Below are 14,173 nucleotides of genomic sequence, written 5' to 3'. Positions count from 1 at the left end.
CCAGTTACCTAAATTAGACACAGTATACACACACACACACACACACACACACTCCCCGCCATTTGATAAAGTTACTCTTTATTAAGTCATTATATTGATACATTGATATTCATTTTTTTCCCACAGAACATGTCGGAATTGGTGCTTATCTCATTCATTGGTTTCTGTCTTTTTTCACTGGAATGTAAACTTCATTCAAGGACAGGCACCTTGTTTGGTTTTTAGTTCCTAAACATGCAGCAGCAAACACAGTGCACATAGTGTCCACTCGATATGTTGATGAGTGAATATACATAAATAAGTGCTTATTTTCTGTTCTCAATAGCAGAAAAGTGCATACTGTTAGTTCATTCAAAACTGAGAGTGAAAAAAAAAAAAACAACTGAGAGTGTATATCAATATGTATGTCTTAAAAAAGCAGGGAGGCCAGAAAGCATCCCTTATTTTTCCTCACTTAAAATATTTTAGTGATTGTATCATAAGACATTTCCCATTGATTTTGACTTCATATGAGCATCAGTAATTGGCAGCAGAGGAGGAAACCTTCATAGAATTCCCACAGCTTAACTGATAACCAATTCTGGTCCAGGCTAAAGTCTAAGGAAAGGTCAATAAAATTGCAAACACTGTTTCTAACCTACTTTTTCATAGGATAGCAAAATTATATATAAAAGTTCATGGTGGGGGACTCCCCTGGAGGTTCAGTGGTTAGGACTCTGCTTCCACTGCAGGGGGCACAGGTTTGATCCCTGGCTGGGGAGCCAGGATCCCTCATGCTGCTTGAGGAGTGGACGAAAAAAAAAGAAAAAATGTTCACAGTAGGTAGTTAAAAAGTTTTCTGAATTAGTATCTAGTTTGAATTAGATCTTTTGATAGACCAGTATTGTCCAGTAGAAATAAATGTCAGTCACATGCATTATTTTTTCCCCACGTGCATAATTTTAAGTTTTCTAGTAGCCACAATGGAAAGAATAAAAAAAGTTGAAATTAACTTTAGCAATACATTTTATTAAACTTAATATTTCTAATGTATTATTTCATTATTAATCAATATTTTTTTTAAAGATAAATAAGATCTTTTACATTTTTTCTTACTTTGTAGCATACCTCAACTGAGATGATACATTTGTTGTTTTTTCGGTCATACTCTATGGTTTCTGGGATCTTCATTCCCTGACCAGGGATGGAACCTGGGCCCCAGCACTGAAGGCACACAGTCCTAACTGCTGGACCACCGAGAAATTCCCAGGATGATAAGTTTGAATTGGAAGTTATTGTTCTGTATTTATTTTATTTTTAAAACATTTTTTTAATATGGACCATTTTTAAAGTCTTTGCTGAGTTTGTTACAATACTACTTCTGTTGTTTATGTTCTGGTTTTTTTGGCTGTGAGGTCTGTGGGATCTCCACTCCCCCACCAGGGAGCAAACCTGCACCCCAGCTTTGGAAGGTGAAGTCTTAACCACTGAACTGTCAGTAAAGCCTCTACTCCTGTGTGGTTAGATTTCAAAAATGTAGAGTTGAAAAAGTAGATTCATAGACCCAAGGAATTCCAAACATATTTAAAAGTTTTTCCAATAGTGGAGTCAAGTATCAATTTTAAAATCTAACATGGGGCACTTCCCTGGTGGTCCAGTGGTTAAGACTCTGTACTCCCAATGCAGGCGGCCTGGGGTTCGATCCCTGATCAGGGAACTAGGTCCCGCATGCTGCAAGTATAGACCCAGGATAGTCAAATAATTAAAAATAAAATAAAATAAAGTCTAACATGGAAATTGACAACATTATGCTAAATAGAAGAAACCAGACACAAAAGGTCACATGGTGTATGATTCTATTTATATGAAATGTCCAGAGTAGGTTAAACCATAGAAACAGAACATTGATTGGTACTCCGCCTGGCGGGGAGGGGAGAGTGAGGAGTACTTATTTAGAGGATATGAGGTCTTTGGTGGGGGTGATGGAATGTTCTGAAACTTGAGGAGGTGGCCCCACAACAGCATGTGCTGTGCTGTGTCTGACTCTGCGACCCATGGGCTGTGGCCCACCAGGCTCCTCTGTCCATGGGATTCTCCAGGCAAGAGCACTGGAGTGGGGCGCTGTAGGCTCCGCCAAGGGCTCTTCCCAACCCAGGGATCGAACTCGCAGCTCTTATGTCTAACCTGCATTAGCAGGGGGGCTCTTTACCACTAGGGCCACCTGGCAAGCCCAGCTTGGAGTTGTTCATCTTTAAATGTTTAAATTTTTGTTATGTGACTTTGACCTCAATGTACACATTTGAAATGAATACAATTTAATTAAAATTATGATATCAGTTCCACCGTCCAATCCAAGTACTCAACAGCAGTAGACTATGACATCACTCAACATGGGACCAAACCACTCCCACGCAGAGGCTGGGGCTTTTTTAAATCATTTATTTCGCTTTTTACAGGACATGGCTTCCCAGCACCTCCTGAAAGTTTTCAAGGTGAAGTGCCCTAGTTTTATTTAAGCACCACCTGGCAGCCACTGAAGTGTCACGTTTCCATTTCATGAGAGCCAGCCACAAATCTGATTGCTCCTGCTCCACATGATTAGCACGTTTTGGGTGACATTCTTAGGTTGGTCACACTTCTGAGCATGTTGTGATTCTTTAATAGTTTTTCTGAAGGGCGCCAGGCATCCAGAAGCTTGTGGCCTGTACTTCAAGAGACATTAGAAGTCATTCTAGTGGTTTGCAGAAGCTTTCCTCTCCAGGGGGCCGAGGAGAGCAGAGAAGGGAAGTCACAGAGAGGCGGTACTGGGCTGAGACACACATGAAGAGAGGAGTTGAAATGAGGAGGGGCGCAAAACCCTAAGAAACTCCGTGGAGGATTCACAGGACTCTGAAGGCTCTGATCAGCTCACCCGGTCCATCCCAAATGAATACCAGCAATTTGCTCTTTTCTCTCAACTCCCCAGAGATAAAGATCCACAACCACTCTTGTTCTCTCATTGCACTATATGATACCTCTCAGGTGTCAAAAAGTGTTCCTCTAAGTCTTTGTAATCCCAAACGCTCCTGTTAGTTTCTCTCTTTTCCTCTTGTAAACCTCCCAGCTAAGACTGGGAGGCTGTTCCCTGAATATCAGGACCATTTACCTGGAAATATCTCCTTAGTGTTTTCTCATTTTTGATGCTTCTATATCCCAATATGATTATTCAGTTTGTAGACTGGACTGTTTATTCTCTCCCCATTTTCCTTGCTCCCCGCTGCCTTCCCCCCCCCCCCACCCCCTCCTTTATCAGGTTGGAGAGAAAAGTAAATAAAGTTTCCACCGGTCAGTTTTTCCTTGGCCAGTCCTGTAGAGGAAAGGTATTCAAATTCTACTTTTCTAATGCTGAAGTGATAGCTGTTACCACATAGCTATGCCTCTCATTTATTTATTTATAACACAAACAGTGGGTAGTTCCTTTAAACGGCAACAACAGTAAAATATAAATCATGGTGATGTATTCAATCCTGTTGCTGACAAAAGTGATATCTTTTATAGACACCTCAGAAGAAATGACATCCGCCCAAAGAATTGCTGTCCTTTTACCTCTTTTAAGGTTAAACTTGGCTGTATGCAATGTCTCACTTTTAAAAAACTTTTTTTGGCCACGCTGCGCCCCAGGAGGGATCTTAGTTCCCTGACCAGAGATTGAACCTACGCTCCCTGCATTGGAAGCGCAGAGTCTTCCAGTGTCCCACTGGACAGCCGGGAAGTCCCTTACTTGTAAAATTTTGATGGCAATGAACAGAAGTGTCCTGTGGTTAGTGTAAACCAAAGAAGGAAAACTGGATGAGAAAGAAAAGGAAGTTAATGAAAGGATGCTGGAGGTATTTTGTGGCATCAAAGGAAAAGCTGAACAATTGAAATTTATAAAAGGAAGAATCCAAGGGTGAGTCTTGAGAATTCGATAGCAGTTCATGAACTTTTTCTCCAGAGCCCTGCCGTGAAAGAGCACACCGCTTGGTTCCACCACTTGGTCTCCTTCTGCTTCCTTGCTTTCAATTTCTGAGTTCAGATTCCTGGGAGAGAGCCCAGGGTGGGTCAGATGACTTTTAAGAGACTTGGTGCAAGCGAAAGATGAAACTAATGTTTAAGAGGGGTGACATTTGATTTGCTCAAATGATATAAAACATGTAAGGTGAATTGTGTTTTCCGAAGATGGCTACGATCGTATCTGCCACATACTCTTTTGCAATGTAACCTTGTCACTCCCTCATCAAGAGATGTTCTAATCCCTCCCCTTGAACCTGAGTTGCCTTGATGGCTCACTTGTAACTGATGCGAAAAGACCACACCAGTGACAAAGTGACAACAGTCCTTATGTCTCACTGTTAGCGTCGACAGACAAAATACAGGACACACGGCCAGCTTTGAATTGCAGATACCCAACAAATAATTTTCAGATAAACAATAACTATGCCCAAACGGGACATACTTACACTAAAAACAGTTGTTTATCAGAAATTCAAAGTTAACTGGGATTATTATGCTCTACTTCTGGCAATCTTATCCAATTTCTATTCTCCCTTTCTTCCTTTTAGTAATAGTATCCACCCCCAAACCCAGGGGTTTTAGCCCAGCTAGAGATGGTTTCTTTGCCTCCCTTGCACTGGAAGTGGTCAGGTGACTAGTTCTTGTCAGCAGAATGGACTGGAAGTGAATAGGCCGCTTCAGCAGCTTGCCCACCCAGTTCCTCCCCTTCCGTGCTTCCCACAGGGTCAAATGCTGATGCCGTGCTGGAGATCCAGCTCGCACCGTGTAGATACAGTCCCCATCCGGCACAGCAGGGCAACAACACAGAAGGAACCTGGGTCCCCTTTCAGCTTCCTGGAGCAGAGCCGCCTAATCTTGGACCAACTCCTACCCGTGGACAAGAGCGTGAGAAAGAAGGAAATGTCTAACTTGATTAGCCCTCTCTATTTTCAGGTCTGTTTGTTTGCTTTAATGTTTATTTATTTATATTTATTTATTTGGCTGCACTGGGTCTTAGTTGCAGCACGTGGGATCTCTAGTTGTGGCTATGCAAAGTCTTAGTTGCAGCATGTGGGATCTAGTTCCCCAACCAGGGATTGAACCTAGACCCCCTGCATTGGGAACGTGGAGTCTTAGCCACTGGACCACCAGGGAAGTCCCAGGGTCTGTTTGTTATGGTAACTTATTCGTGAAATAATAGAGCTGGGATCACTGCACTGGATCTGAAGGGCCTTACAGTTCCTGCCTACAATCTAGGCATTCAGAAACCCAACAAGATCCAGTTTCCACACATGCAGGGAAGCTGAATTGTGTGCTTTTATCTGCGTTCTCATGAGGCAGCCTTTTGAGATTTCTGCGTTCCTCATTTCCATTCATATGCTTGTGGTAATAGGAGACCATTTGTTTCTTGACACCAAAAGCCCCTAAAAAATTCTCCCCTTTAATCCTGCACTCTTCACTTGTATGTGTCCTTTCTGTCTTCCCTGCTGAAAGTGAGTTTCGTGAGGACCAGAATCACTATCTGTCTCTCCACTGCTATTCCTGGCACATAGCAGGTGCTCTATAGAGGATGGGTGGAAGAAAAACTAGACTGTAGCTTATAGGAAGGAAAGCTTTATGAAGTTTCTGCCCTTAAGTACTGAATTAATTCCTTGGGCCTTAACCACCTCTGTGTCACGGTGACATTTGAGTAGGCCACATTCCCTTTTTTCCTCCAGCTGTGGAGGAAGGCTTCAACGGAAATGTTAAGTTAGGAAAATATGTGTTTAGGATCTTCCCTTTTGGTGTTTTCTACAGTCTTACAAGAGCTTCCCAGGGGGCTCCGTGGTAAAGAACCCACCTGCCAATGCAGAAGACACAAAAAATGTGGGTTCGAGCCCTGCATCAGGAAGATCCCCTGGAGAAGGAAATGGCAGCCCACTCCAGTATTCTTGCCTGGAGAATGCCGTGGACAGAGGAGCCTGGTGGGCTACAGTCCAGTGGGGTCCCAGAGAGTCGGATGTGACTTAGTGACTCAACCATAACAACAATCTTACTGCCTTCCTCCTAAGCACCTAGAGGCCTTAATGGACCTTAATAAAAGATTCCTTTCCTTGGTCCTACTTACTTAGCCAGGTTCCTCCAGAAAACAGAAACTGGGACAAGGACTAAAGTGCTGACACTTTATTTAGGAGGTAAAAGCCTACAGGAGGTGACAATTTGGAAAAAAAGAGAAAAGAAGTGAGGAAAGATGCAAAGCAAACATGATGCAATTCCATGCTGGCTTACTGATCCCATAATGAGTCGTATATGCCATCTAGTAGCTTCTGGTTTTTCCACCAAAGGGAAAGAACCCATCTGTAAGGGAAATTTCCTACTTGCTGCTTGAACTGTTTCACCTTTTGTTATCCTAACCACCAAGGTTAGTTAATCACAAACAGGACTTTGAGACACAGCCTCTGTGATGAAAGAAAATAAGGTTACGAGGCAGGCAGGGGGCCAGCTCATTACCATGCTGAAGCGGTTGAGGGTGTCTTTGTAAAGATGAGGGGAAAACAGGGGACTGACCAGGGAGAGGTAGACACTGGGAGGGGAGGTTGAGTGGAGTTTAAAAAAAATTCAGCCAAGAATCTAACAGTACATCATTTTGTTTGCCTGGGTGTTTTAGGCTAAATGATACCTGAGATGTCAAACAGCAAGCATGAAAAGTGCATTCTTTATGAATTTTTAAAAATAACTCAGGCTTCTTAGCTAAGACCTATACATTTGGACGAACACATACATTCAGAGTTTATTTCCTCTATTTTCATTAAAGTTAAATCCAATCTGTATGACTCAAGCCGAAAGTTAAAAGTGGCATCAGGTGTCTTTTAGCTTTTCTCACTGCCCTCCCCCCCCCCCCGCCCCCCGCCCCCGCCAGGTAGCCAGCTGAAACGAGAAAGTGATAAAAGTAAACTTAAAAAACCAGAACTCATTGTCTTAACGAATTTCTCAGCTCTGCAACTCACCCACACAGAGCTGTGTGCAAGTGGTAATTGATACTGAATATATTAATGGCTTCCTAAAATAAGCAGAGCTGAACCACAGAGGTTGGGAAAGAGGCTTAAAATAAATAAATAAGATAAATAACAGAAAGCATTCCCTACCACAAAAGCCTCACTTTTAATCATCATTTGAAATAATACCAGATAATTATGCTGGACACTCCCAAGAATGCCCTCTGCAAAGAACAATCAGCCTCAAAATTTAGCCCTCTCTAATTCATTGAGAGCCTGAACAGAATAAAAAGGCGGAGCAAGGCTCTATTTGTTTGTTTTGTTTTGCTTCTAAGTTGGGACTTTCATCTTCTGCCATTGAACATTTTTGCTTCTGTTTCTCAGGTCTTCAGATTTGAAATGAGACTTACACTAGCAGCCCCATCCCACCCCCCACCCCCTTTCTTGAGCTTTTGACCTTGGACTCAATTGCACCACCAGCTTTCCTGCTTCTCCAGAAGGCATAGACAGATTGTGGGATTTCTCAACCTCCATAATCATGTAAGCCAATTGCTATAATGTTTCTCTCTCTCTCTCTCTCTGTCTCTCTCTCTCTCTATATATATATACATTATTGGTTCTGTTTTCCTGGAGAACCTTGACTGAAAACAACCAACCTTCAGTAAAATAACACAGGGTATGTTATTAATATTATCTGTCTCATTACCTATCTCTGGTTAAATACTTCTCTTCACTCACATTTTCTTAATAAGTCCTATTTACCAATTGTTTAACCATATTTTGTGATTCTGTGAACCATCCACTAGTTTTAGCATCGAATGCTGACTCATGATTAGAAAGTAGCAAAGTGAATGGTGGCTAGTCCATCTCTTTGCTCGAGGTCCCCTGGACCAAGCCTAGTTTGCTCCAAAAGAAACAATGTCCTAGGCTCAGACCAGCTCCATTTCATGTTATTCTTCTGTACCTGTCCCAAACTACCTTATACTTACTATTCAGCAGCTCACTCACACCTGAAAACCCCTAATTTAGTGCAAGAATTTCCCTAGTCTCACCCAAAGTCCTATAAATCTCATAAAACCCCTTGAATTCACACAAGAGCAAAAGTTTTCTTGCTGTAATGGCCCAGGATTCTTTAAAAGGACAGTGGAGAAAATTGTAGACTTGAGAGAGAGGCACCAAACAGGCCTCATATGACCGAAAGTTTTCTTTTTTCCCTATTGGCCAAATTCAGTCAATTAAATTCTACAATTTGAGAGCATTCCTTTGGATGTTAAAACATTGTCATTATCAGTTGTGACTTCACCGGCATCAATCAAGTTCTTATATTGGCTGTAGTGACCAGTCCTTATGAACATGCAAGTTGGGTTATGTGACGGCCAGAGCGTGGGGTACTGCCTGTCGGGGTGCTGGCTTTGTCTTGCCAGAGCACAAAATCCTGGGAGTGTGGGGTGCGTGGAAACAGAGGGAGGGGCACCAAAGGAAGAGGTAAGAATAGATAATTCAAATAAACCCCTCACAAGTTGGTTTGTGCTTTGAGAATACGAGTTGTGCAGATTCCAACCGAAAAGAAACAAATGTGCTCCATGAGGTCAGACTTTGTCTACTGAGAAAACTTGTGCAGTAGTCACGCCTTGGAGAATTTCCCGTCGATAACAAGATCAACATTTGATCAACAACTCTACAATGTAAGCACTATTTTTTTTTAATTGAAGTATAGTTGATTTACAGTATTATGTTAATTTCTGCAGTACAGCAAAGTGATTCAGTTTACCATGGGATATTGAATAGAATTCCCTGTGCTATGCAGTAGGACCTTGCTGTTTATCCATTTCATATATAGTGGCTTGCATCTGCTAATCCCAAACTCCCAATCCATCCCTCTTCCACTGCCTCTCCCCATGGGCAACTCCGTAGGTCTGTTCTCTATGTCTGAGAGTCTGTTTCTATTTTATAGATAGGTTAATTTGTGTTATATTTTAGATTCCACATATAAATGATATCATATAGTATCTTTCTCTGTCTGACTGACTTCACTTAGTATGATAACCTCTAGATCCATCTATATTGTTGCAAATGGCATTATTTCCTTTTTATGGCTGACTAATACTCCACTGTATATACGTACCACATCTTCTTTATCCATTCATCTGTTGATGGACATTTAGGTTGTTTCTGTGTCTTGGCCTATTGGATAAACATCATTTTAAAACTTCATTTTCAAGTAGGAAAACCAGGGTTCAGAGGCATCTATGACCTGTCCCTGGTCTATTGTCTAAAAGGCTCAGAAATCTGACCTTTGCCAGCACAGCAAGAGTAGGTTTGTATTTTAGAATTGGACTCACGTTAATTCAGATTATTAAGTCTAATGTTGAAAGCCAGGATGCCAAATTATTGACTTACAATGAGAAATGTAAGCTCTCAAAGACCACGATGCTGAGGTTCACATACCTAAAAGCACTCTCCCTATATAGGCACAAAAAGCAGATTACAATCAGATCACAGTTTAAAGAGCATATAACTAAAACAAAGAGAATTAGATGCATGAGCTAAAAGAGCATTCCTTGGTTTGGTTTTTGAGACGCACTCTGCCTGTCTTGCCAATGACTCAATAATACTCTTAAGTCCATTGCTGAACCATATTTGAATGGGACTCTCCATATTTATTTCAGTGATGCTTTTTTCTCTATGCTTTCAAACAGACCAAATTCTCTTCTGATGGATGTTTTTTGAACTTGTGTTGAAGCCCTGAATTCAAGGCTTTCTCTGGCCTAGAAGTCACTGTATCTCTCTATTTCGGTGCATTTGGTATATTTATTTTATATTGTTGTTGTTCAGTCTCTTAAGTTGTGTGTCCGTCTCTTTGTGGCCTCATGGACTGTAGCTTGCCAGGCTTCTCTGTCCATGGGATTTCCCAGGCAAGAATACAGGAGTGGGTTGCCATCTCCTTTACCAGGGGATCTTCCAGACCCAGGGATCGAAATTGTGTTTCCTGCTTGGCAGGCAGATTCTTTACCACTGAGCCACCTGGAAAGCCCCATATTTATATCATAGATCTCTTTTATACCACCAGATAAGTCTTATTTATAAACTTCACAGAGCCTGGCTCAATCATTATATGAGGCAAGTCCTCAGTAATATTTGTTGAAAGGAGAGTGAAAGAATGAATAAGTACATCTCAATGACAGATGACTTAAATATAGCTCTCCCATCAATGTGGAAAACAGTATGACAGTTCCTCAAAAAATTAAAAATAGGATTACCATATGATCTGGCAATTCCACTTCTGGATGATGCTCTAAAGAAATGAAAGCAGGAACTTGAAGAGATGTTTGTACACTCATGTCCATAGCAGAATTATTCACAATAGCCCAAAGGTGGAAGCAACCCATCTGTCAACTAATGAAGGAAGGGGTAAACAAAATGTGGCATATACAAATGATGGAATGTTATTTGGTCTTTGCTATCACATGGATGAACCTCGAGGACGTTACGCTAAAGTGAAAGAAGGAGCTCACGAAAGGGACATACCCTGTCTGACTCCACTTGTATGAGTTACCTAGAATTGTCAAATTCATAGAGACAGAAGGTGCCCTGGCAGTTCCCAAGAGGCTGAGGAGCGAAGGGAATGGGGAGTTAGTTTTTGATGGGTACAGAGTTTCAGTTTTGCAATATGAAAAGAGTTCTATGGTTGGACGGTAGCGATGGTTGCCCAGCACTATGATGTATTAAATGCTTTTGAACTATACAATTAAACGTGGTCACAATGGTAATTTTTATGTTATGTGAATTTTATCAGAACTGGAAAAAAAAAAAAAGCTCTTTCATGCTGACTCATGACTTGTGTTTTTAAACCAGCGCTGTCTCCACAAAAACAGTGTATCAGCTTCTCTATCTGTCTTCATGTAGTGCAGTGGTTTGTCTTGTTGCCTGTCATTCTGTTTGAGACTATGATATAATCTCCTATATTAGCAATATGGTATAGTTGTGCAACACAAAACACTTCAAAGTAAAACCACAAACAACACTGTCCCTACCTGCCAATTAAAAGGACCGACTTTCAATCAAGAAAATAAATACATCATTCATGGTGGATAAATAAGGAAATTTATATTGGGTTAACAACTTTAGCAATCTTAACATACTTGTTTTTTTTTTTTTTTTAAAGATCTGCAAGAAACATATGTACCAGCTGAATGCCGCTGAAGAAAATCGTTATAGGATTAGCAGTTTTCTGACCCACTTACTAAAAAAAAGCCAAATCGCTCAATTGAGACCCCAGGGAAATGCAGATTTATACCTTTGACGTACTACTTGGCTTTTCTTCAATTAACTTAAATTCTGTAACCAGTTTTTGAGTCTTTGCCATCTTCTTTTCTTTTAATTGGGTGATTTTATATGCCTTCTTGAATATAAGCCTTTGCAAATTCTTGGTTTTTCTAAATGCAAATGTATAATGAAACCTGCATACAGCTTTCTCCTGTGCAATTATTTTCTAAACCCATCAGGAGGCCTGCTTCTTTCCCTAATCCTTTCCTTTACTAGATTGGGGCTGGATGGGTGGAGTGGGCAGTCGAGAAGAGAAGTCCAGTGCTCTTTGCTTCCAGATGGGAATTGGGGAAGATGGGGAAGAGGGTCTCTCCACCTGTGGCCATAGGGGTCCAGTAAATGAGAGGCGCTTCCATTCCCACAGGCATGGAGCCATGATCAGCTGTTTCCTGTCGCCTGGCCTTGACTAATCCTTTTCCAACCACTGGGAACAAGCCTTTTCCTCCTGTCAAGTACTCTAGCCCTTCTCTTCCATCCAGTGTAGCTTTCTTTAAGAAGGTTTCTTTCAGTTGAGGAATCTCTTCATTTTCAAGCCCACTGATACAATTCCTGACCAACATCTCCACAACTCACTCTTACAACTGCTGTGTTTATGCTGATTACATGCTTGTCTTATTTCCCTGTACAGGCCAGACGTCCTCGGCCACAGCCAAATCCCAGGGCCTGATTGTGGAATTCTCTTTTTTCTGGCTTTCTGGTTTCTGGCAATAGCACCATCATTCTGTTGCCCCAGTCAGTAACCTCAGAGGCATTTCTGCACCCTCCTTTTTCCACACTTGCACTCCCTAATCTCCAACCAGTATCCAAATCCTAGCAGTTCTTTTTTGTTATTATTTTTTAGACTTTATTTATTTTTGACTGTGCTGGGTTTCTGCTGCTGTGTGGGCTTTTTTCTAGTTGTGGCAACCATGGGTTACTCTCTAGCTGCAGTGCGCAGGCTTCTCATTGTGGTGGCTTCTCTTGTTACGGAGCATGGGCTCTAGGGCCCAGGCTCAATAGTAGTGGCACATGGGCTTAGTTGCTCTGCAGCAAGTGGGGTCTTTTCCTCATCAGGGATCGAACCCGTGTCGCCTGCATTGGCAGGTGGATTCTTTACCACTGAACCACCAGGGAAGCCCCCCTAGCAGTTCTTTCTTTATAACCTCTCTGACTTCTTTTCTGTATTTCCCTATTTCTTTCATCCCTTTCATGTAGACTCTTCCAGCTGCATCTTAACTGTTCTCGCTGGTTCCCAGCTCCCACCACGAGCTCGTCCTTAACACCAGCGCCAGGTGGGTCTTCCTGAGCTACAGCTTTATTCAGGTCACTTCACAATTTTAAAATCACCAATAGTCCTCTGTTGTCTTGGGGTTAGCATTCAAGGCTACATAGGTGGAAAGACCACAGGTTTTATAAGCAATCTGAACTCTGCTCACATACCAACTCTGCCCTTTACTAGTTGCAGGGCAAGATCCTGACCTTCTCAGAACCTGTTTCCACATCTATAAAATGGAGATGATAATACCCATCTGGAAAGGTGATTGTAAAATTTAAGCAAGATGACATAAGCTAACCCTTTGGCCTCCCATAGTAGGCTCTCAGTAAATGGCATCTTTCCTTCTTCTGCAAGTCAATGCCGGCCTGTCTTTACCTTTACAACTTCATTCTTCCTCCTTGGTTCTTCTCCAACACAACTTCCTGCCTCCTGTGTCTTTGGAGAAACGGTTCTCTCTACTTGCCTTTCATCTTTGCCCATGGAGTCCCCTATGTCCTTTAAGGGCCAACGTCATGAAGTGTTCCTTGATCAATTTTGTCAAATACTGTCAGTGGGATGCCAAGGAGGGAGGTGAGAGTATGTTGCCACTGACATTGTTTAGAAGCACCATCTCATAGTGATAATAAAAAGCATACAGGGACTTCCCTGGTGGTCCAGTGGCTAAGACTCCTCACTCCCAGAGCAGGGACCCAGGGTTCAGTCCCTAGTCTGGGAACTGGATTCCACATGCCATTACTAAAAGATCCCTCATGCCACAAAGACTTGGCACAGCCACGTAAGTAAATATATATATATATATATATATATATATATATATATGTAAAAGCACACAGACTTTTTTTTTCGCCTCACCACACAACATGCAGGATTTTAATTCCCCAAATAGGGGTCTGAACCAACACTCCCTGCAGTGGAAGCATGGAGTCCTAACCAGTGGACTACCAGGGAATTCTCTGTGCTCAGTTATTTTATGCATTTATTTATCTATCAAGCACCCACACTGTGCCTACCATGTGCCAGGTGCCATTTTAAGTGCTGTATGTTTATGAAATCTTTTTAATAACAAGCTGAGGGAAAAGGGGGAAAGGGAGTGTGAGGTGGGGTTGAGGCCCCAGAGAGGACCCTGGGAGGGTGAAGGGAAACAATGTGAGGGGGCTGCCAAGATAAGAACCTAGCAATGAGACAGGCTGGGTAGGAGGTCCCAGCAAGGTGAGCTGGGGCACAGTGACAGGTAGCAGAGAAAGCTCCCTCCTACACCAGGCTGGGCATCACACCTAAAGACTGATGCTAAAGACTGATGCTGCTGAGCATCAGCCACTAAATGTTTTTCCCTTAAAAATCAAATTGAGAATCCCTAGAGGTACACATACCACATTTTGCAAAATGTTGAGTCAATTCATCTCCAAAAAATATAAAAAGCTTTTGGGTAACATTTTAGGAATTTTTGAGAATTTTATGTTCCCACTACTAGTTCATAAATAAAATATAAAACTTTAAAAAAATGCATACGCACTTATAATTGCTGAATGAAAATACCAAGTGTAGAACTGCTTTATCACATGTTTTGCCAGTTCCTCATATTTCTTCCACACTTGACTTTTCAAAAACAAATTTTCTGGAATGTTTT

General features: G+C 41.8%; 1 long non-coding RNA gene across 8 annotated transcripts in view; it reads left to right on the top strand.

Moving 5' to 3' along the window:
• Positions 1-13,307, top strand: part of LOC133056470 (uncharacterized) — a 91,243-nt gene extending 77,936 nt beyond the window's left edge. For 3 of the 8 annotated variants that reach the window (XR_009692821.1, XR_009692824.1, XR_009692819.1), the window contains 3 exons: positions 4,735-4,944; positions 7,350-8,650; positions 11,131-13,306. This is a non-coding gene — a long non-coding RNA (uncharacterized LOC133056470). Of the gene's footprint in view, positions 1-4,734; positions 4,945-7,349; positions 8,651-11,130 lie in introns of all 8 variants that reach the window. The other 5 variants (XR_009692826.1, XR_009692823.1, XR_009692820.1 and 2 more) reach the window with 5 other exon arrangements.
• Positions 13,308-14,173: the final 866 nt, after the last annotated feature.

Source organism: Dama dama, chromosome 5 (genome assembly GCF_033118175.1).
Source record: "Dama dama isolate Ldn47 chromosome 5, ASM3311817v1, whole genome shotgun sequence".
Lineage (NCBI taxonomy): Eukaryota > Metazoa > Chordata > Mammalia > Artiodactyla > Cervidae > Dama > Dama dama.
The sequence above is the reverse complement of the archived record's forward strand: the minus strand, read 5'-3'. Positions and strand labels throughout refer to the sequence as shown.